Source organism: Galeopterus variegatus, unplaced genomic scaffold (genome assembly GCF_000696425.1).
Source record: "Galeopterus variegatus unplaced genomic scaffold, G_variegatus-3.0.2 Scaffold1456, whole genome shotgun sequence".
In the NCBI taxonomy this organism is placed as follows: Eukaryota; Metazoa; Chordata; class Mammalia; order Dermoptera; family Cynocephalidae; genus Galeopterus; species Galeopterus variegatus.
In genome coordinates this window covers 491,113-514,021 of record NW_007727567.1, presented here as the reverse complement: position 1 = coordinate 514,021, position 22,909 = coordinate 491,113, and the positions used below count along the sequence as shown (strand labels likewise).

Here is a 22,909-nt window from a genome sequence, read left to right as displayed (position 1 = left end):
TCGATAATTCAGAACCACTTCTACACTCTACCACATCTGAATTCTAGCGTTTTTGTGGTATTCTACACTGACTTGTGATTTTTCTAGTTGTTACATGTGTTTATGCCTTGTCTCCTCAACTTCTAAGTTCCCACAGGCAGCTCTACAACTGTCGGTGTTTTAATGATCTCTCAGTGGGTCTCTTGCAAAGCCTTTTAGATTGGCTCGGCAGTGACTGCTGAGAATGACAGTGGTCAGCCGTGTGTGCGTGAGTGTGACATAGTAGCATGCACAGGCACCCTCCACTCACTGGGACACTGCCCCACTCTCCTGAGGTTGCTCCCTCACTTATCCCATGGCAGGATGGCATCTCCTTGATGGGAGAACACAGCCTGAGGATCTGTGTACACCCCAGCTAGTCCTCCATGACCTGTGCCCCCAAACTTTCCAAATTACCTTCCAAGTCATAATCAGTTCCCTGAGGTACAGAATTTCCCCCACTGGAAGCATATGGCCCTGGGCCCACATTCCTGGATGTGGCAATTACTACTTGGCCATCTGCACAGGGAACGTGGGTGCCTGGAACACCTGGGCTGCCCTTGGATCAAAATGTCTGGGTCATATGTCCAGCCTCCCTCATGTGACCTCGTTATGAGGGCAGGCCAGGTCACGAGGGAACTGAGCTATTTTTGAGAAGGCTACTGGCAGAAGTCTCCTCACCCACTGCCCAAGTACCCCGCATTCTCCACCCACCATGCCAAGACTTTGTGGAGTGATTGAAATAGGAGTAAGAGAGGCAGCAGAGCCCACGGGAGGAGGGAGAACACTCAGACTGGCACGGTGGGGGTCAGGAGAGGGACCGTCTTTCCTGATCTGACTCAGTTCTGGGTGTCTTCAGAGGAGTTGTTGCTGGGTCCCCTGCCTTAGTCTGCTTCTGTAACATGGAGTGGGACAACTGTGTTTGCCTACCTCACTGGAGAGTGGGGGAAGACAGGTGGAAGAGTATTAATCTGCACAGGTGCAAGTGCCTCCTACATTAAAAAAATTAGGAAAATTCATTTGCTATGCAGGGGAATCTCAGCTGCATGGTTGTTTCTTTTAGGCTTTGGCCATGACGTATTTATTCATTATCATTCCATTTGTGTAGTGTTAAATTAAATAAGCAGGAGGCCATTAGCCTGAGGCTGTCTTTAAGCTTTGAGTTCCTACATAGCAAATTATAACCTAAATTAGTATGTAAATAAATCAAAACCTAATTAGGAGTATATTTTTTCTAACAAATAGCCAGTTTGGGCCAATCACAAACAGTCACCTCATCACACTATGCCCAAATAAAGCAGATGCCTAGTGTAGCCAGTCAGGGGATTTCTCTACTTTGCTTCTGTGTTTGGCTTATAAGAGTTCACTGCTCACGTTGCTGGTTCTGAGTGCTGCCCGATTCATAAATCATTCTCTGCTCAAATGTGCTCTGTTGAGTTTAATTTGTCTGAAATATTTCTAGTAACAGTGGTATTGAAATACTTTAAATTACATTTATATTTATTGATTTGTTGTATTGAAACAACAATCCTGAGAGACAGAAAGAGAGGTATTCCTCTCCCTGTGTTATAGACATGCAGGCATGCAGAAGTGAAGTGACCTACCCAGGTCACAGAGAAAGGTCACGGCACAAGAAGGACCTGATCCCAGAAGGGAAAGCAGTGGTATTTCTTCAAAATCTTTCATTTTTTGAGGTCTTGAACCTATTTTAATTTCAGACAGTTACTACTCACAAAAACTTACTTTTCTGTCCTCTGAGTACATGGAAGTCTTCATTGCCTGCTCCCTGTGTGGTTGAGAGAACCTAGTGACTAGCTCTAGATAGTCCAGAAGCCTTTAATAGCCGGTGCACAATTTACTGAATTTTTTCTCTGCTGGCTACCCAAGCCAAGATACCTCAGATTCTTAAGGCTTCTCATCCATTGGGATATATGTGTAGTATGAACAAGAAACAAAGCTTTGTTGTTTCAGGCTACTGAGATTTTAGAGTCGTTAGTCACTGCAGCATAACCTAACTTATCCTGACTGACACAGGACCATGGAAATGAATTTTTAAAAAGTATCAGAACGTGACAGCATTAGAATTTTTTAATTAGAAAGAACACAAGAGATAATTTCCCATGAATGATGTTGATGGCCAGGATTCCTGGCCTCTGCATCTACTCAGAGTTATTTCTTCCTTCACATACTTCAGAATGCATTTAGTACAAATAAATTCCTGGCATGGTTCCCATGAAGACATTACCAGGTGGTCTTTGAGTTATTCATTTGAATATCTACTTTGATATCTCTAGTAACACAGAAATTGTCATACTCCCAAAATACTTCTTTTCATTTTTTTTTCAGCAATCAGTGATAAAAAGTTCTTCTTGAAACTAAGTCAACATTTTCCTGTAATGTATATTTAATTGTCTCTGTTCTTGCCTCTAGAGCCACAGAGAACATGTGTCATTTTCTTTTTATGTAATGCCTCTGCATAATTTAAATAGCATGAACTCCCTAAATTACTTCTCCATGTTGAGCACTCCCCAGTTCCTTCAATCTTTCCTTATGTTGGATTATTTTGAGATCCTTTATCATTCTATCTTTCTCACCAGGAGAGGTTCAACCTTCAAATCTACTATTAAAAATAAGGTACCCATAAGCAACATACAGTACTGTTGAAAGTGTTACCTAACCCATGACAAATGAAGTGGCACAAGTATATTCTGAGTGTTTTACTTCCACTAACTCTAAATTTAACAATGACAAAAGGCCCCAACTTAAACTCATCAATTTTAGATTCTGATTCTTTCATCGTACTGTTAGTTACACCCTTAGCTTGGTGCCATTCACTCTTTAAACTACAGTACACCCCCCCCCCTCTTATCTGTGGAGATATTTTCCAAAGCCCCCCAGTGGGTGCCTGAAACCTTGGGTAGTACTGAACCTTATGTATACTGCCCACAAATTTCTTTCTTCTTCTTCAGAATTTCACACATAGAAATTTCATTCTTAGATCTTAGCAACCTCAGCTACACTTTTTTTCTTTCTTTCTTTCCCTATTAAGTAGAGAATGTTCACCTTTTCACTTGAAGGAAACACTTCATGACTCCTCTTTGGCATGTGTGAATTGCCAGCATCACTACTCTGACACTTTGGGGCATTACTAAATAAAACAAGGACTATGTGAACACGGGCACTGTATTGCTGAGACGTTTAGTCTGGTAACTGAGACAGCTACTAAGTGACCAACAGGCAGGCAGCATTTATGGCACGGACACACTGGACATGGGGTGATTCACGTCCCAGGCAGGATGGAGCATTTCATCATGCTGCTCAGAACAGTGTGTAGTTTAGAACTTATGAATTGCTATTTCTGGAATTTACCATTTAATATTTTCTGACTGTGGTTGACCCTGGATAACTGAAACCGTGGAAAGTAAAATGAAAGATAAGGGGGCTACTGCATGTGCTGTTTATGAGCTCATCACAGTCCTTGATGCAGTGTTGAACTGGATACCGGCCAGATGGAGTCCTGGGAAGCACCAGCGAAACATTAGTCTGGTGGCAAAGATTCTTTGGGTTCGGTCACTAAGCATTTGCATGTTTTCCCAGCTGTGTTATTGTGCAGTTACACTCCTCTGTCTAATACAAAAGGTCATCTATGAACTCTTTGCCAAATTATGACATAATTACTCTGTTCCCCTTACCTACCAATCTAGTGACAACCTGTCACAAAAAGACACGTGGTTAGTTTGTAATGCTCTGCTTTTACTAAACCCATACTTGTTACTAGTCACCACTTCTCCAGTTCTTAGCACATGTAACCTGTTCTAGAAGCCTGCTTAGGATTTCTCATGTCCTTGTTGGTTTATTTACATTTTCCCCTTTGGAAATATTGTGCCATCATTTATCCAACATGTCCTGTTTGTCATGTTTTCTTGAAGAAAACACACTGTGACTTGGCAGTGTTATTTATGTATAGCTACTGAGTATCCTGAGATGAAACTTTTACAATCAATTGACATTAACACACTGAGAGCAGCTTGTACTCTCTTATTTTTTCTTATTTATTCTAGTGAATACTTGTTCTACTCCTTCTTGTCTGGGACACCATTCTCCTATCATAGAGGACAGGTGTGAATTAGGAGCTTAACATCAGGAGTTTATAATCTGGTTCCTCATGTTGGGGAGCTCATGAGCTCGCTTGTGAACATTTACTCTGTGCTGCTCCTCTCCCCTTCCTTCATCCTTTCCCCCTCTACATCTCCCCCTTCTCCCCACTTGCTTCCTCCTGAAACTTTGCCAGCTTGGTCAGATTCTCAAAGGGGTCTATGGCCTCTACCATGTTAATGGAAAAGAGAAAATGTCTCTGCTTTATCCTGCTTAGGAGAAGAATTCTTCGTGTGTACTGGGATATCCAATACACTTGGTTGAGTGAATAAGTGAATACTTTGATGTTGTTCCATCTTTCCCAAGAAAAGGAGCTAGAGTTCTCTCATTTTTATTCATGCTCCAAATGTGTCCTAAAAAGAGTCCCTTGTCCCTTGAGCTCTTTTTAAGCTTTAGTTTTTCTGACATTATGCCTGCTTGCATGTTGAACTCTTTTTTCCCTAACAAATTTTATTGCTTTTATGACCTTCTCATCTTTGTTTGCATGCATCTAAATTGATTTCTCTGATTAAAATAATTCTTCTCTGTCCCCATAGAATGAACTTTATGCATAGCTCAGATCCCATTGGCGGCACCTGATGGTGAGACACACAGATCTCTTATCTTTCAGAGAACCTGCAGCCAGGAGCATGGTTACTGTCAGCATCTGGTTGTGCCTTCAGATCCACTCCTGTGGAAACTCCCTCAGGCTGCTCCCAGCCAATGCCTGAAATGGTGAGGCTGCTAGGGACAGGGTGGAACTTCTAAAGTTGGGCCATTCCAGCCCAATGCTGAACACCACTCACAGGCAATTTCTGTTCAGGGATGGCGCATTGACCTGGTTGAAATTTTCTTAAAGTCACTCTACATGGCTATCTTAGCATAGTATAGCGTGATGACTTCACTCCTTAGGGTAAATGTGTTCCTTTGTTCCTTCCTTGTTTCTCAGATATAATGAGCTGTGATGGAACAGGAGAAAGGAGGTCAGAGGCCTGGACCTGGCCTGTCAATTGATTTCTTATCTTTCTGATCTTTGGCTTTTCAAGTTCTCATTGGGAGAATAGGCAGATTGAAGCCAAATGCCATCTTCATTATCTGAGCCATCTCATTTTGGGGGGAGCTAGGGGGTGTTGTCTTTACTTTTGCCCTGGGATGTTATACTCTTTCAAATGTAGTTTCGATTAGCAAAACAATAAAAAAAAGATGTTATTTTAGGTGATGAAATCTACCATTCTCCCATTTCAGGATGTCTGTTTCTATCCTTATTTCTGTCTATCTGGGAAATAATGGTCAAACCTCAACAGATATTTTGATAAAAATCTGCAATTAAGGATTCTTGTATTTGCATATACCTAACTTTTAAAAATTTCCCTGGATGAGAAGCCAGCTTGTGATACTGCATACAACAGGACCAGTCAGCAGGATGTCGAACACCAGTGCTGGTCTACGAACACAGAATCCTCATTTCAAGGGAAGTCAGTTTCCAACTGATGTGGTACGTAGGCTGAAACAATAAAGAGATGAAGGAAACCAGAACCCAAACCACCCCCATTTTACAAGGCAGGCACCATGACTTCTCCAGATGACTTGGGAGCACTGATGGTTAAAGTGGAAACAATTAGAATGTGTGAGGCACAGTGGTGGTTAAACAGAAAAGCCAATATTAGGGGAATTATGATTTCCAAAAAGACATACTATTTAGTACTTTTTGCCACATTTGCCTGGTGTGAGGCTATCGAAGGTCAAAAGGCTCCAAAATGCGGGCAATTATTTCGAATTTCTTTAAGTATGAAACCAAAGTTTTTGTTCCATATTATATAAATTTCTGTAGTAATTAAGCATAATGGGCAAGGTTTTATTGCCTGAAGAATTATCTTAACTCCTGAAATCACTCCATTTGGGCAGCATTCTATTCTGCCAGGGAGCAAGGTCTGCGGTTTAGTCAGGCCTCCTTCTCAAAAGGCTCTATTTGTTCTGGTCCCAAAGACAAAAATGCCCTTCCTATCTCTACATGTGGGGTTTACAGAACAGACCCACATATACCACAAGCCAAAAACTACTTTCCCTTCATGAAATTTCCCCCTCAGTTTGCTTCCTGGAGGTAAGTAGGTTATAAATCTTTTTGTAGGACTTTGGAAAAATACTAAGGAAAAAGGGACATTTCAAAGCATACAAAAGTACATCAAAAAGGTCATGGAAAGATTAATATTGTCTTTTTTAAAGTTTTTATTTTAATTTATCAATATACAATGTAGTTGATATTTGTGTCCCTTTACCAATTTCTCCTTTTTCCTCTTCCCTTTAAACATTCCATTCAACATCATATGTGTGTGCATGTCTTAAAAAGTTCAAGGAATTGTTGTGATTATTGTGTCTTCTTCCCCACTCCCTACCCACTGTTTGTTGATGTATTTATATACTTATTTATTTTTAGCTCCCACAAATAAGTGAGAACATGTGGTATTTCTCATTCTGTGCCTGACTTATTTCACTTTATATAATTTTTTCTAAGTCCATCCATGTTGCTGCAAATGGTAGTGTTTCATTCTTTTTTATAGCAGGGTACTATTCTGTTGTGTAGATATACCACATTTTCCTTGTCCGCTCATCTGGTGATGGACATTTGGGCTGGTTCCAGCTCTTGGCTATTGTAAATAGTGCTTCAGTAAACATTGGAGTATGGTACCCCTTCAACATGATGATTTCCATTCCTCTGGGTATATTCTCAGCAGTGGAATAGCTGGGTCATATGGTGGATGTATCTGTAATTGTTTGAGGAACCTCCATACCATTTTAAATAAAGTCTGCACCATTTTGCAGTCCCACCAACAGTGTATAAGGGTTCCTTTTTCTCTGCGACCTCACCAGCATTTATCATTCTGAGTCTTTTGAATATCAGCCATCCTAACTGGAGTGAGATGATATCCCAAAGTGGTTTTGATTTGCATTTCCTGAATGCTGAGTGATGTTGAGCATTTTTTCATGTGTCTGTTGGCCATTTGTGTATCTTCCTTTGAGAAATGCCTATTCAGCTCCTTTGCCCATTTTTTAATTGGGTTACTTGTTTTTTTGCTGTCAAGTTGTTTTGAGTTCTTTGTATGTCCTGGATATTATTCCTTTCTCAGATATATATTTTGCAAATATTTTCTCCCACTCTGTTGGTTGTCTTTTAACTCTGTTAATTGTTTCTTTTGCTGTGCAGAAGCATTTTAGTTTGATATAATCCCATTTGTTTATTTTTCCTTTGGTTGCCTGTGCTTTTGGGGTCATATTCATGAAGTCTGTACCCAACCCTACTTCCTGGAGTGTTTCCCCTGTTTTCTTTAAGGAGTTTTATTGTTTCAGGATGTATATTTAATTCTTTAATCGATTTTGAGTTGATTTTGGAAAATGGTGAGAGGTCTGGATCTAGCTTCATTCTCCTGAATATGAATATCCAGTTTTCCCAGCACCATTTGATGAAGAGGCAGTCCCTTTCCCAGTGTGTAGACTTGGTGACTTTGTCAAAGATTAGATGGCTGTAGGTGTAACAGTAGATTTCTGGATTCTCTATTCTATTCCATTGACCCATGTGTCTGTTTTTATGACAGTACCATGCTATTTTAGTTATTATAACTTTGTAGTATAGTTTAAAATCAGGTAGTGTTATGCTTCCAGCTTTATTGTTTTTTCCTCAGAATTGCTTTGGCTATTCATGGTCTTTTGTTATTCCATATAAATGTTAGGATAGTTTTTTCCACTTCAGAGAAAAATGTCATTGGAATTTTGATGGGGATTGCATTGAATCTGTAGATTACTTTGGGTAGTATGAACATTTTCACAATGTTAATTCTTCCAACCTAAGAGCATGGGATATCTTTCCATCTTCTTGTGTCCTCTTTAATTTCTCTCAATAGTGGTTTGTAGTTCTCATTGTAGAGATTTTGCACATCCTTGGGTAACTTTATTCCTAAGTATTTTATTTTTTCGGTGGCTATTATAAATGGGCTAGCTTTCTTGATTTTTTTTTCTGCGTACTCACTGTTGAAGTATAGAAATGCTGTTGATTTTTGTGTGTTGATTTTGTATCTTGCAACTTTGCTGAAATCATTGATCAACTCTAAGAGCTTTTTTGTTTTTTTTTTAGAGGCTTTATGCTGTTTGATATATAGGATCATATCATCTGCAAACAGAGACAGTTTGACTTCATCTTTACCCATCTTGATGCCCTTTTGTTCCTTCTTTTTTGTGATTGCTCTGGCTAGTACTTCCAACACTATGTTGAACAGGAGTGGTGAGAGTGGGCATCCTTGTCTAGTTCCTGTTCAGGATGATATTGGCAGTGGGCTTATCATATATGGCTTTAATTATGTTGAGATACTTTCCATCTATACCTAACTTGTAGAGAGTTTTTATCATGAACAAATGTTGAATTTTGTCAAATGCTTTTTCAGCATCTATAGAGATGATCATATGGTTTTTGTCTTTGATTTTATTGATGTGGTGAATCACATTTATTGATTTGCATATGTTGAGCCAACCTGCATCCCTGGGATGAATCCCACTTGATCATGGTGTTAATTTTGTGTATGTGTTGCTGTATTCTGTTAGCTAGTATTTTATTGAGGATTTTTGCATCTATATTCATCAAAGATACTGGCCTGTAGTTTTTTTGTTGTATCTTTGTCTGTTGGTATCAGGGTGATATTTGCCTCATGGAATTAGTTTGGGAGAATGGCCCCTGATTCAATCTTTTGGAATAGTTTGTAAAGAATTGGTATCAATTCCTCTTTGAAGGTTTGGTAGAATTCTGCAGTGAATCCATCCAGTCCTGGGCTTTTCTTTGTTGGGAGACTTCTGATGACAGCTTCAATCTCTTTTATTGTTATTGGTCTCTTCAGGTTTTCTATATCTTCTTGGCTCAGTTTTGGTAGTTTGTGTGTGTCCAGAAATTTATCCATTTCCTTCAGACTTTCAAATTTGTTGGCATATAGCTGTTTATAGTAGTCTCTAATGATTCCTTGTATTTCTGAGGTATCAGTCATAGTATCACTTTTTTCACTTCTAATTTTTGTTATTTGGGTCTTCTCCTTTTTTTAGTTAGCATTGCTAAAGGTTTGTCAATCTTATTTATCTTTTCAAAACCAACTTTTTGTCTTTTGTATCGTTTTTGGGTTTCTACTTCATTTAGTTCTGCTCTGATCTTAATGATTTCTCTCCATCTGCTAACTTTGGGTTTGGATTGTTCTTGTTTTCCTAGTTCTTTAAGGTGAAGTGTTATGTTGTTTACTTGCCATCTTTCCATTCTTCTGAAGTAAGCATTTAATGTGATAATTTCCCCTTTAATAATGCTTTTGCAGTATCCCACAGGTTTTGACATGATGTATCATTATTTTAATTAGTTTCAATAAATTTTTTGATTTCCTGTTTAATTTCTTCTTGGACCCATATGTTATTAAGTAGAATGTTGTTTAATTTCCATGTGTTTGTATGGTTTCCAGAGTTTCACTTGTTATTGATTTCTAATTTTAATCCATTGTGATCTGGAAAAATACATGGAATATTTCCAATTATTTTGAATTTGTTGAGGCTTGATTTGTGACCTAACATGTGGTCTATCCTGGAGAATGTTCCATGTGCTGATGAGAAGAATGAATATTCTGAGGTTGCTGGATGGAATGTTCTGTAGATATATGCCAAGTCCAATTGGTATATAGTGTTGTTTAGATCTTGTGCTTCTCTATTGATTTTTTGCCTAGATGATCTGTCTAATATTGAGAGTGGGGTGTTCAGGTCCCCTGCTATTATTGTATTAGTGTCTATTTCATTCTCTAGGTCTAACAGTGTTTGCCTTATAAATCTGGCTTTTTGACCATTGGGTGTGTATATATTAACAATTGTTATGTCTTCTTGATGGATAGATCCTTATATCATTATATAGTGGCCTTCTTTATCTATTTTTATGGTTTTTGGTTTAAAGTCTATTTTATCAGATATAAGAATAGCTACCCCAGCTCGTTTTTCATTTGTATTTGCATAGTGTATCTTTTTCCATCCTTTCATTCAGTCTATGTGTGTCTTTACAGGTGAAACGAGTCTCTTGAAGGCAGCATATTGTTGGGTCCACCTTTTTAATCCAGTCAGGCAGTCTGTGTCTTTTGAATGGGGAATTTAATCCTTTTACATTAAGAGTTGTTACTGTAAGGTGTTGATTTACTCCTGGCATTTCATTGATTTTTGTTTGGATTTCTTAAGTATCTTTTTTTTTTTTTTCTGATTTACTGTTTGTCTTCTGTGTTTGTTGGTTTCTTGCGGTGGTAGATAAACTTTTTTTTTCTCCTTATTGTTACCATTTTTATTTTACTGGTGGGTTTTGTTCTTTCTTGAGTATTTATGGTGGTGATGTTTGTTTTTCAAGTACCAAACCCAGTACTCCCTTGAGAATTTCTTGTGAGGCTGGGCATGTGGTAGTGAAATCCTGCAGTTTTTGTTTGTCTGAGAAATATATGATTTGTCCTTTATTTTGGAAGGACAGCCTTGCTGGGTAAAGTATATATGGCTGGCAATTTTTGCCTTTCAGCATTTTGAATATATCATCCCATTCTTTCCTGGCTATTAGGGTTTCCGGTGAAAAGTCTGATGTTAGTCTGATTGGGGCTCCCTTATAGGTGACTTGATGCTTTCTCTTGCAGCTTTTAAGATTCTCTCTTTGTCTTTGAGTTTTGCCAGTTGGACTAAAACATGTCTTCAAGAGGACCTTTTTGGGTTGAATATGTTTGGGGATCTTTGAGCCTCCTGAATCTGAAGATCTGTGTCTTTCCTTATACCTGGGAAGTTTTCTGCTATTATTTCATTGAATATGTTTTCAATGCCATTTCCTTTTTCCTCACCTTCTGGAATACCCATGATTTGGATATTTGAGCGCTTAAGGTTGTCTGATATCTCTCTTAGATTTTCTTCAATTTTTTAAATTCTTTTTTCTTTTCTTTTCTTTTTTTTTTTTGTTTGCCTGTGTTATTTTGAACAGCCCATCTTCAAGGTCAGAAATTCTCTCTTCTGCTTATTCTAGTCTGCTGGTTAAACTCTGTGTTGTGTTTTGTATTTCATTGAATGAATCCTTCAGCTCCACAAGCTCTGCTACATTCTTTTTCAGGGCATTGATTTCTTTGTACATTTCTTCTTTCAAGTCCTGTATACTTTTTCTCATTTCATTGTGTTTCAACTGAGTTTTCTTGTATCTCATTTAGTTTCCTTAGAATTGTTGCTTGAAATTCCTTGTCAGTCATTTCAAGGACTTCATGTTCTATAGGATCTAGAGCTTGAGAGTTGTTATTTTCCTTTGGTAGTGTCATACCTTCTTGATTTTTCATATTTCTGGTATCCTTCCTTTGGTGTTTAGTCATTGTGGCAAGGGATTTCACGGTCCACTCATTTGACCTCAGTGTCTGGCTTGTATTCTGCAGGGACTGCCAATTCAGCATGGCTGCCTCAGGGCCTGTGGGCTGGTTGCTTGGGCTTCTCTGGGTCACAGGGACTGGCCTGGGCTGGGAGTCCTGCAGCGTGGTGCCTGCCTGTTCCAGTGCAGGTAGCTCAGGGTCCTGTGGGCCCAGGAGTTCTCAGGCCTCTCTGAGCTGGAGGGACTGGCCTGGGCTGGGGTTTCCCTGGTGCAGCAACTGCCTGTTCCAGCACGGGTGGCTCAGGCTCTGTGAAACTGGTGGTTCTCAGGCCTCTCTGAGTGGCACAGACTGGCCTGGGCTGGGGTTCCTACAGTGTGGTGCTTGCCTGTTCTGGTGCATCTGGCTCAGGGCCCTGTGGGCCCAGCAGACAATATTATCTTTCAATTCTATTTTTCCATGAACTTTTTGAAGTGTGTTTTAATATCTGCTCAGCTGGATAAGATACCAAAGCAAATTTTATTTCCTCACCAAAGAACCTCATCCTACATACCTAGTATTATTATAAATCAGAACAAACACACTGTTACCTAGAACTACACAAGTCATGTAGACAACATGGCAGTTATCTTTGCATTTCTGTGATGCTTCTAATATCAAAAACATTGTCATGGTCTGCAACCTGGGAAACTGAATTCTCCAGACTTTGTTTTCTTTCTGGAAAAGCAAGCATGGCTTAAATTTAGTCTCATAGTAAGTGAAGGTTTAAGAAGAATATAATTTTGATTTCTATATGTAACAGTAGAGGAGCCTATGATGTGTGTGTTTGGGAGTGAAGGCACAGCCACAAATATGCTCGAGTGAATTATCTAAAAAGCAATCAGAGAGTGACGCATAAGTCACCGTGCCATGATAAAGAGTAAGAAGTAAAAGCTGGGAGAGCTGGGCGACGCTGCTCCTGAATTTGCCACCATCCGTGTCCTCCACTCCTTGCATCACTTCTTTTAGCTTTAGGGTTGAGCATCACTTACCTAGGAAACCCTCCCCGACTGATTCTGCTCCATGGTGTTTGCTATCCTAGCCACTTCTGTTCAGCATGTATTCACGATTTGGTACTGGATAACAACATACTTGCTCGATGGGTATTTTTCCCTGGTTTTTTCAGGTAGATGATGTTGGTGGTGATGGTGGTGGTGGTGATGGTGATGTTTTCCTGGTCAGTAAGAATTTAGGAGGTAAAAGTCCCCCAGACACCTTGTGAGTAGGGACCTTGTGGCCTATTTCTCTTGGCTCTCTTTCCTTTTCATCTTCCTCTGTGTTTAGTTCTCAATAAGTACAAAATAAGAGGCTGGTCACTGGGTAAGCACATTAGCTGCCTGGAACATGCTCCAACATCTCTCTCTAAATCTTTGCTACTTGATGAGTGGTGTGAGGAACAGTAACATAGACACTACCGAGGAGATTCTCAAAAATTTAGTAGCTAAGGCCCTACCCAAGGATTGAAGTATGAGCCATGGTATTAGAGGTCCCTGGGTGATTCGTACACACATCACAGTTGGAGCAGCACTGGTCTAAAAGATGCTCATCTTCTATCTCCACTTCCAGCACCTACTTAAGTATACTGCTTACTTGACTGTTAACCTGAGTATCTTGAATTATGATGCAACTTTTTACAACTGTGGGCTTTGTAAACCACGTATAACTTGGTGTGTTTTGCACATTTTATACTGCTGCAGGCTGTTCAATACTGCTTCACGTATGTTAATCTTAGATCCTCAAGCGAGCTGCAAGTTCCTTGAAAGCGGTTTCTCTCCTTGTGTCTCTAAATCCTGCTGGTGCTATAGTCACTGTGGTACGTATTAAATACTAACAGCTAATATTTGAGAACTGACTATGTGTTAGACATTCTGCTATATGCTTTCATGTATTATCTCATTGAAAACTCACAATAATTCTGTAATGTAGCTACCATTCTTTTTTAATTTTATGGTGAGAAAACTGAAGCTTTAAGGAGACAGTACATCATTGAGCTGGGCCTCGAATCCATTTCCATTTGACTCAGGAGCCTGAGATTTTAGCCCCTGTGTTGTACTGCTCACTGAATGATTGGTGAATAAACAAAACTGTTTCCGGAGGTAAACAAGTGTATTTGATGTTAACCTGATATGTTGAAACAAAGACCTGCTTTCTTCTGGCCTAAATGCTGTCCTGATAAAAATATTTCCTAAGGAAGAAAAGCAATACTACCCCTCTGCCATCTTCCCAATCTTTTCCACATCCTCCTTGACCCAGTTTTCTCCCTCCTGCTGTGTTTATTAACTCCCTTCTCCCTTCTCTCTTTCATTGAGACCCTGTCCATGTCCTCGCCTTGCGATACAGCCTTGGTAGTGAGTCCTCCTGCCTTCTCAGCCCTCCGAGGAAAGCATTTGGGTCTGGCCTTGATGAGGGGCAGCGGCTGGGGAGCTTTTTCAGGTCACAGACTGTCTGGGCTTTCTCGCCCGAGTGGATGTGTTTGCAGAGTGGATGGATGACCTTTCATTCCTGGACACCCAGAGGGCCAATCAGGCTGTTCTTGCTCCACTGAGAAAACTGAATAATGCTTGCCACTTGAAATGAGAATAAAGCATTAATAACTATAAAATTAAGCAAACTCCAGCCCCTCAAAGCCCAGATAAAGCCAGAGCACTTTGTATTTTCGGGCACCCCAAGTCTGGCAGATGAAGGGCCATTCATTGCTCATTTCCTCCCACAAAGTGAAAGAGCACTATGCTAGAAGAGACTCTGTCAGGCCAGAGAGCATGTGCCAGTTTGCACCCTGGCTGCACACTGCCCCCGGCATGTTCTCTTCTCTCTCCTGTGCTGGGGCTGTCGTTTCCACTCGGCTGGCTGGCAGGATGTTTATGTAATCATCACCTGCCAGGAGCTCCAGTGCACACTCTTGTCCTGGACAATCATGCTACATAGACAGACACTACTGTGAGCCCACAGGGCACTGAGGACAGCTTTGTCAGAACAGCTCCTGCAAGAAAAGTGGACTCCAGAATGAGCTAGACAGTGATCTGGGAGAAGGTCCAATGGGAAAGACAGTTCTTACCTGGGTTCCTTCTCCCCACAGGCCCCCACAGATGTGCAGATACCACAGTAAAGCAAAGGTAACAGCTACTTCTGCACTTGAAGGCTAGAAAGTCAGACCCTAATATGTAACCATAATGAGTGATTTCATGTTCAGTTGCTTTCAATCAGTTGCTTAAATCTGTTTGGGAAATACCTAAAATTAAGAATCAGGGAATCCAGATGGACCACCCAGCTCTGGAGTTCTCTAACTGCCCAGTCTCAGGTAGGTCAATGGCTTCCTAAGTGGTTCCATTTCTTATGTGGCAGGTTGCACTAGCTTTGCTGGCCTTCCAAGTGGCTTTGGAATTCTAGCATGCTCTGATTCTTGTGACCCCCAAATTCAAGCTGCTGTTTCTCAAGCTAATTTTTCCACCCCATCCTCAGGAGACAAAGAGACATGAGTAAAGGTGAACATCAGCAGCTTATAACACAGCCTCCTTCTACAAATGCCTGTGCATATTGATTCACCAATAACAACTAAACATACCTACATGTACCGAGTGATCTTTGCAAGCCTCTTGGACCTAGGTCAACATACTTATCCAAAACCTAATACAGGTTAATTTAATAGTTTATTCATGTTGTGCTCTATCACCCCCCCACCCCCGTGAATAAGGAAGGAAATTAAAATAATAATAAAACCTTTCTAGAAGAAATTGCCTTTGCACTCCAGCCACTGACCTAAGTGTTACAATTCAATTAAATTGGGAGAGATCACAATTAAGATGCAATTTAATTATTCCTCATTTTTATGTAAATGAGATTTGTATTCACAATGAATCAATAAACTTTGTTTAAGCAGCTCATCAGTTGCCTATCTAAGTGCTGTTTTGCCACTTCCCTAATCTCACAAACCAAATGGAAGAAACACTCCTGGCAATGCAAAGACTGAAATAATGAAGCCACTTTACTTTCTCCCAGGATGCAATAGATAGACGCTACACCAGTGCTTTCTAACTCACCTGTTTTATTTCAAAGTCCACATGCAGCTGAATAGACTTTCTAATAACGGTCGCTCATTCAAATGCCTGAAAGAATTCTAAAGCAGTTTGAAAGACATTTCTACATTTTGTAGAAATTAATCCTTGCAGAAGTCTGCCCTCAGGTAGCCAATTTTTTGCTCTACCAAACATATTTTGGACAACAACTTAAAACAAAGAAGTAATAGCCATTATCCCTGTAGGAAAAAAAAAAAAAAAAAGATGAACTGGCAAATATCTACTTAGAATTTCATTTACAATTAATGGATTCATTTAAAAGAAAATCATAAAGAACTGGTGATTTATTATTGCTATTGCCACCAGAGTGTCTGACAAACCACCCCGAATCTTAGTGGCTTTCAATAATAGGCATTTATTTTTGAGCTTGTGCGTGTGCAGGCATGTTGTGCTTCAGCTGATCTAGGCTGAGTTTGGCCAGGTTGTCATGTTCCAGGCTGCCCCCTTGGCTCCAGGCTGGAGACTGGGATCAGTGTGTCCCACGAGTGTTTGTTCGGGCCGGCACTGAAGGAATTGCAGCCACCAGGGCACATTGTTCTCATGGAGAATCACTAGAGGACACAGATCAAAACATTTTCTCTTGCCTAATGGGAATTCAGTTCCTTACTAATGATTTCTCTTTACTAGGTCCTTTAGGGCAGTTTCTCAGTCTTGGCCCTGGTGACATTTTGGGCCAGATAGCTCTTTGTTGTAATGAGGCTCTCTATGCATTGTAGGATATTAGCAGCACCCCAGCCTCCCCTCACTAGATCCAGTAGCACCCCTCAGTTGTGACAACCAAAAATGGCCCCAGTCATTGACAAATGTCTCCTGGGGTCAAAATCGCCCCTGGTTGGGAACTACTATTTTAAGTTACCAACATTTAATTCCGATACAGAGCAGGCACATTTTTTTAACTTATACCAGAAACTTTTCCTGAAGAACACTTTAACCTTAGAACAGAAAACTAACTAAACTAAACTTCACTAAAGCATATCACCATATAAAGTTTATTTAACTGAAATGTATATGTACTCATTAAACAGTTTTGTAAAAAAATACATAAAAGTCCTGCCACCCAGAGCGTGATAAGCCACGATCCCTGGCAAGACAGCACGTGCCGTGTGCAGGCACAGCCCTGTGCTTTACATACTCATTTAAACCTCACAATCACATGAACTAGCCACTATTAATATTACCACTTTACAAGTGAGGAAACTGAGGCACAAGAGTGAGTAACAGACTGGTGCACCATGGCAAGCAAGATCTGCGTTAGGGCTAGAGCTGTCTGTGTTTATGTCTCTCTGGAAGGAGGCCCTGCCCTCAGCATTTCGTGGAGTCGTGTGTGCTTTCAGACTTTAGGGTTTCCTCAGAGCCTTTCGCGCATTCTGTACACCAACAATCATATCGAGGAGAGGGGCCCCGCTGAAAGGAAGCAGGGTGATACTCCACCAGGCAGAATGTACCACATCCTACCTTATTATTTCCACATTAGGCACTAGCCTAGGGCCCCTGTGTTACTTCCCAGAGGGTCAGCACATGAGCAAAGCATGGAGTTGCCCAAATGAAGTGATGTGAGGAATTCCAAACTGCTTGTGAATTAAAATGCCTATCCCTACCCTATAATAAGGCCTGAATTTCTTACCAATTACAATTTTGTGTTATCAAGAGTCCCCTGTTGGAGCAGGTGGAGGTGGAGCAGGTCTGCGCTGCAGGAGCGACTGCTCACCTGGAAGCTGATGGGTGCGCCTCTCTCCCCACTGGGCAGTGCAAGCATCACCGTGGGGCTCCTCCTCCACCTGCTGGTGTTCCTCATCTGCATCGTGTTCCTCAACAAAAAAATCCCCAACATGAGCCTGACCCTGGTGCATTTTGTGGCAACCTGGTTGAGCTTGTACATCTGCCAGAAGTTGGACATCTTTGCCTTCAAAAGTCTGCCATCTCTAAGTTCTTCTTCCTGGCCTTCAGCTTCTGTGGCTTTGTGGTCTTCACCAACCTTCTCTGCAGAACACATCAAAGGCACCTGTCAGCTGGTCAAAGCCACGGCCATGCTGGTGATCATAGACATGCAGACCTTCTGCTACAAGAAGACCTTCTCCAGCAGAATACAACTCAACGCTGATTCCTGTAACTTTAGGTGTAATCCTGAATTCCTGTTCTTGGAATGGTATTTGCTGCTCTGGATGTTTTAGTTACATCCAGTTGTCTAGACTGGATAGGAGCCAAACAGCATGAGCTGCAACTAAACTCAATGCAGCTGCAGGACTGTGATGCACTGATATCTTCTGCTGGGTTGCCAGTTGCTGTGCTCCTACCTGAGCAGTGTGTGGAAGAGGAGGAGGAATTTTTGGTCTCTGGTCAGTTTCTGCTTTGCCTGTGGGTGCTGCTATCTGGAATAATGGCTGTCCTGGTGAACTTACCAATCTACTAGATCACTGGGTACACTTCACCAGTCACCTGTGGCATGCTTGGACACTTCAAGTTCTGACTTGCTTTATTTGGAGGACATGTGTTATTTAAACATCCACTGTTAATTAATCAAAATCTTGGCATTTTATGTAATTACTTGGTATTCTTGCATATACTCATTCTAAACTTGGTAAACAGGAAAGAAGGAAGTATAAATTGGTACAAGGTACTCAACTGGGATTTTATACAGAAAAGAAAGTCACCCCAAGAAGATAGAAAACGTTAAGTATGCCACTTACTTTCAAAGAAGCAAAAAAAAAAAAAAAATTGCAAAATTTATCCAGTGGTAGTTTGTAAGACGTAACAGAAAAAAAATTTATTCATAAATGTGACCTTCATTTTTAGAGTACTTTTAAAAAAATGATTCATGCTTCTCTTCAAATATTAGTGTACGAATTACAACTACCCATGTACTACCTTACATTCATATGTTTATCTATTCTTCTGGACACAGGAATGAGTTAGACCCAGTCCTTGGCCTGGAGGTTTCCTGGCTTAGCCAGCTTGAGGGTCTGAGCCTAGCACGTGAGGCTCCTTGCCTGCTCTTCCCCAGAGCTTGCCCCATTTCAGCAGTCTTGAGCTTGGGTAGTCTCCCAATGCAACTCGCTCACTTATCTTCCTCTAGATTTCCCCGACCCTTCTCTGTGCACACAGTCCAGATCCTCCCATCTCAAGCGTCAGCCTACAGGCAGTGAGGATCATTGGAGGCCTTTGGGCTGAAGTCCAGAGGCCTGCACCTGATACTGCCTCCCTCTTTTCCTCTCATCCAAGTGGCCATGAGTTCATTGACTATCTTCCACCTGCTCCAGGCCCTGCAATGTGATGCTGCAGGTCCTCCAACCAGGAACTGGAGTTGGCTTCTCCACTCCCTGCACCTCCATGGGCCATTGGGTATAGCTTGGAATGTGGGATGTTAGCGAATGTTACACAGCAGAAGCTGAGAAACAATTGCAATTTGGGGTGTGCACTCTTGTTGCTATTTGAAACCCTGACAGATACCCCCCCCCCAAGATAGCCTGTTGACTACATAGCAAAGCCAACTGAGAGTGAATAAATCTTGCTTCTCAGTCCTTGGTTTTCAGTTGGACTAGAGAATGAAAATAAATGTTGTATTTAGAGTCAGGGTTTTGGAGTCAGACCTGGGTTCAAATCCCAGATGCACTCCCTACATGAATGTGCGGAAAATGGGCTCAGTATAGTCAGGCCCCCTTACCTCATATCCGGCTGGGTATGATTTAGCACATCCGTTGTAAACAAGTTATATAAGAGTGGTGTAACTGCTCATGTGCACCCATATACTCCTTGGCTCGTTGACACTATTGTGTACTTTTGGTATAAAAGACAATGGCTCTGAACCACTGGCCAGCAGAGCTCATGTCAGAATAAAGCATGTCTACCCTGCCATTGGCTACCAGAATCTATTTTCAACTACCTGACTCATGACCTGCACAGGATGGGGCAGAGGGGTCTGTGATCCAGCCCAAAAATGAACAACACAGACAGAGTTGCCTCCATTCTCTCAACCAGAGCTTCCACATCTACAGAGTGAGCACAGAAATAATTTATTTGGGCTATTGTGAGGGTTATATGAAATATTGTAAACAAGATCCCCATATTCTTACTAAGAACTGAATAAAAATATTGATCGCTGTTATTATTTCTGCCACTAAAGTTGTGTGATTCCACTCCCATCCCACCACCATCTCCTCATTCCAGAACATTTTTCTCCATCACCCCCCAACCCCCCAGCCCTTGGCAAGCCCTCAGAACACCTCAGCTCTCATGTCATACCTATTTAACCAACCATACTTTACAAAACTTTTATTTTGGAATAATTTTATATTTACAGAACAGTTAGAAAATGAGTGAAAAAAACAAACTCAGTTTCTCCCACTATACTCTCACAACACACTTTTGATGCCAGATGTGGGGGTAGGGTTCCCCATAAATCAAGCAGGCAATCAATTCTGCAGTGAACTCCATTTGGGTGTCTTCTAATTTAATTCAATTCTGATGCTATCTACTTGGAGATAGTGTCAGGTCACACAGGTTGAGGACTCAGTCCCACAAGACTGCTCCCCACTTCCAGTGTCAGTTGCAATCCCCAGGTGCCTATGCTTCTAACCAATGGGCTATAAATCAGGGTTCCCATGAACCCTTCCTTGGATTCCATTAATTTGCTAGAGCAGCTCACAAAACTCAGGGAAATATTTACTTATATTTATTGGTTTATTATAAAGGATATTACAAAGGATACAGATGAAGAGATGCATAGGGTAAGATATGGAGGAAGGGGCATGGAGCGTTCATGCCCTCCCCAGATGCACCATCCTCCAGGAATCTTCACATGTTCGGCTATCTAGAAGTTCTCCAAACCCTGTCCTTTTGAAGTTTTATGGAGGCTTCATTATAAAGGCATAATTGGTTAAATAATTGGCCACTGTTGATCAACTTAACCTACAGCCCCTCTCCCCTCCCTGGAGAGGTTGGGAGTGGGGCAGAAAGTCCCAACTCTCCAGGCCTGCATGGTAACAAGCCCCTATCCTGAAGCTATGAGTGGCTTCCAGGAACCACTCAACTCATTAGCGTACAAAAAGACACTTAACACTTTGAAGATTCCAAGGATTTTAGGAGTTGTATCTCAGAAAATGAGGACAAAGACTAAAACAAGGGTACTTCAAAAAGTTCATGGAAAGATTCATATTATTTTTCAATGCTATTTTCCATGAATTTTTTCAAGTATTCTCATATATATTTCACAGTATCACAGAAAGATACAGAGCTTACCCAGTGCATTCTAATATTAACATCTTATATAACCATGGTCACTTACTGAAACTAAGAAATTATCGTTAACTAAAATAGTCCATTTGGGTTTCACTGTTTTTTTCAAAAACATCCTTTTTCCTTTGGCAGACTCAATCTAGGATAACATGTTGCTTTTAGCTGTCATGTCTGCTTAGTCTCCTCCAATCTGTAACAATTTCTCAGTCTTAACCTTGTTTTTTTTCACCTAAATGTTTTTATTTATTTATTTATTTTTTTGTCTTTTTGTCTTTTTCCGTGTCCGGCAACGGATCGCAACCCTCAGTGTTGCCCCCGTACCGGACCGGGGACCGGCAACGGGATCGCAACCCTCGGTGTTGCTCCCACGCCTCGCTCAGCCAGTGAGCGGGAACCGGTCTGTATGTGGGATCCGAACCCTCGGGCGGGAGCGCCGCCGCGCTTCCCAAGCGGCGCACTATCCAGTGCGCCACTGGGCTGGCCCACACCTAAATGTTTTTGAAGAATACTGATCAGGTATTCTGTAGCATGTCCCTCAATTTGGGTTTTTCTGATTGTTTTCTCATAATTGGACTGAGGTTATGGATTTTTAGAAAGCCACAGAGGTAAAGTGCTGTTTTCAGCATCACATCATATTACAGGTGCTTGAGATCTACTTGATTATCCCTGATGCTGATAATCTTTATCATGTGGCCAAGCTACTCTTTGCCGGGTTTCTCCAGGGTGGAGTAAACTCCCCAGCCTCCAGCCTCTCTATACTCCGCTCTCTGAAAGCAAGTCACTAAGCACAACCAACACTCAAGAGATGGGGAGTTAAAATCCATCTTTATAAACAGCATAAGTTATTTGGAATTCTTCTGTATGTGAGATTTGTCTCTTCATTCTCTTTATTTAGTCAATCATTTATTTGTATCAATATGGACTTAAAGGATATTTGATACTTTCCAATACTGTATTATCTTTTTCTTTAAATTGTTCAGCTTTGGTCATTAGGATCTCTTCAAGTTGGCTCCTGTGTCCCTTGACATATCCCTCTTATTTAGTATTTTTGAAAATTTCCTTACTTTTTGGCACTACAAGATGCTTCAGGTTCATCTTGTATATTCCCTGCCCCAGCCCTAGAATCAGCCATTTCTCCAAAGATCTCTGGTTCCTTTTGTTGGTGAATGGTATTGAAAACCAAAATATGGGTGCTAGATGTGCTCACTGGAGTGTTCTTGCTTCTGGGCCCCTTCAGTGGACAGTTGTAAAATATATATATATATATATATATATACACTAAACCGTATACACATATATTTCACATATTTTAAATATTTTGGAATCTATCTGTGTGTTTGTGTGTTTACATAACCATGAGTTTATTGTGATTCTTTCACTCTAATCCATCATCACAGGATTTGCTCTAGCTTGCCCTCATTATTTATTTGTGACTTCTTTCTTAGACAGTGACAATCCTGACTCTCATTATCTATAATTTATTTACTAGTTTGCTCGGTTTTGGCATACATGTAACGTGGTTTCGGAATTCAGCAGCTTTATTTTTAATTTTCTAGTTTGATTTTTTGTTCTCTGGTCTTTCTTTTTATGTAGAAATCTGTTTTTGTTTCATGAATACAATATCCTCTTTCACTTTTTGAAGACATTAATTATTTATAATTTTCTAAAGTTTCTTTTCTATTTTATTCTTTTTATTCTCTCTCCTTCTCTCTCTCTCTGTATTTGTGAGTATATATGTGTGCATTGTGTGTGTGTGTGCATTGTGTGTGTATTGTATGTGTGTTGCTCTCTGTTTTCATGATGAAGAATGTTTTAAATGTCTGGTAAACCTCTTGTTCCTTAAAACAGCATAAATTTATTCTTTCACAGTTCTGAATGCCAGAAGTCCAAAAATTAAAGTGTCAAGCCATGCTTCCTCCAGAGGTTTGGAGAAAAGTCCTTCCTTGCTGCTCCCAGTTTCTAGTGACTACAGGTGTTCTTTGGCTTATGGCTGCATCACTCTGGTCTCTGTTTCCGTCCTCACATGGCTGTTCCCCCTGT

General features: G+C 40.7%; 1 pseudogene; it reads left to right on the top strand.

Annotated features, from left to right (window-relative positions):
* The window catches only part of LOC103593988, a 76,289-nt pseudogene extending 57,988 nt beyond the window's left edge, over window positions 1-18,301 (top strand).
* The last annotated feature ends 4,608 nt before the right edge of the window (window positions 18,302-22,909 follow it).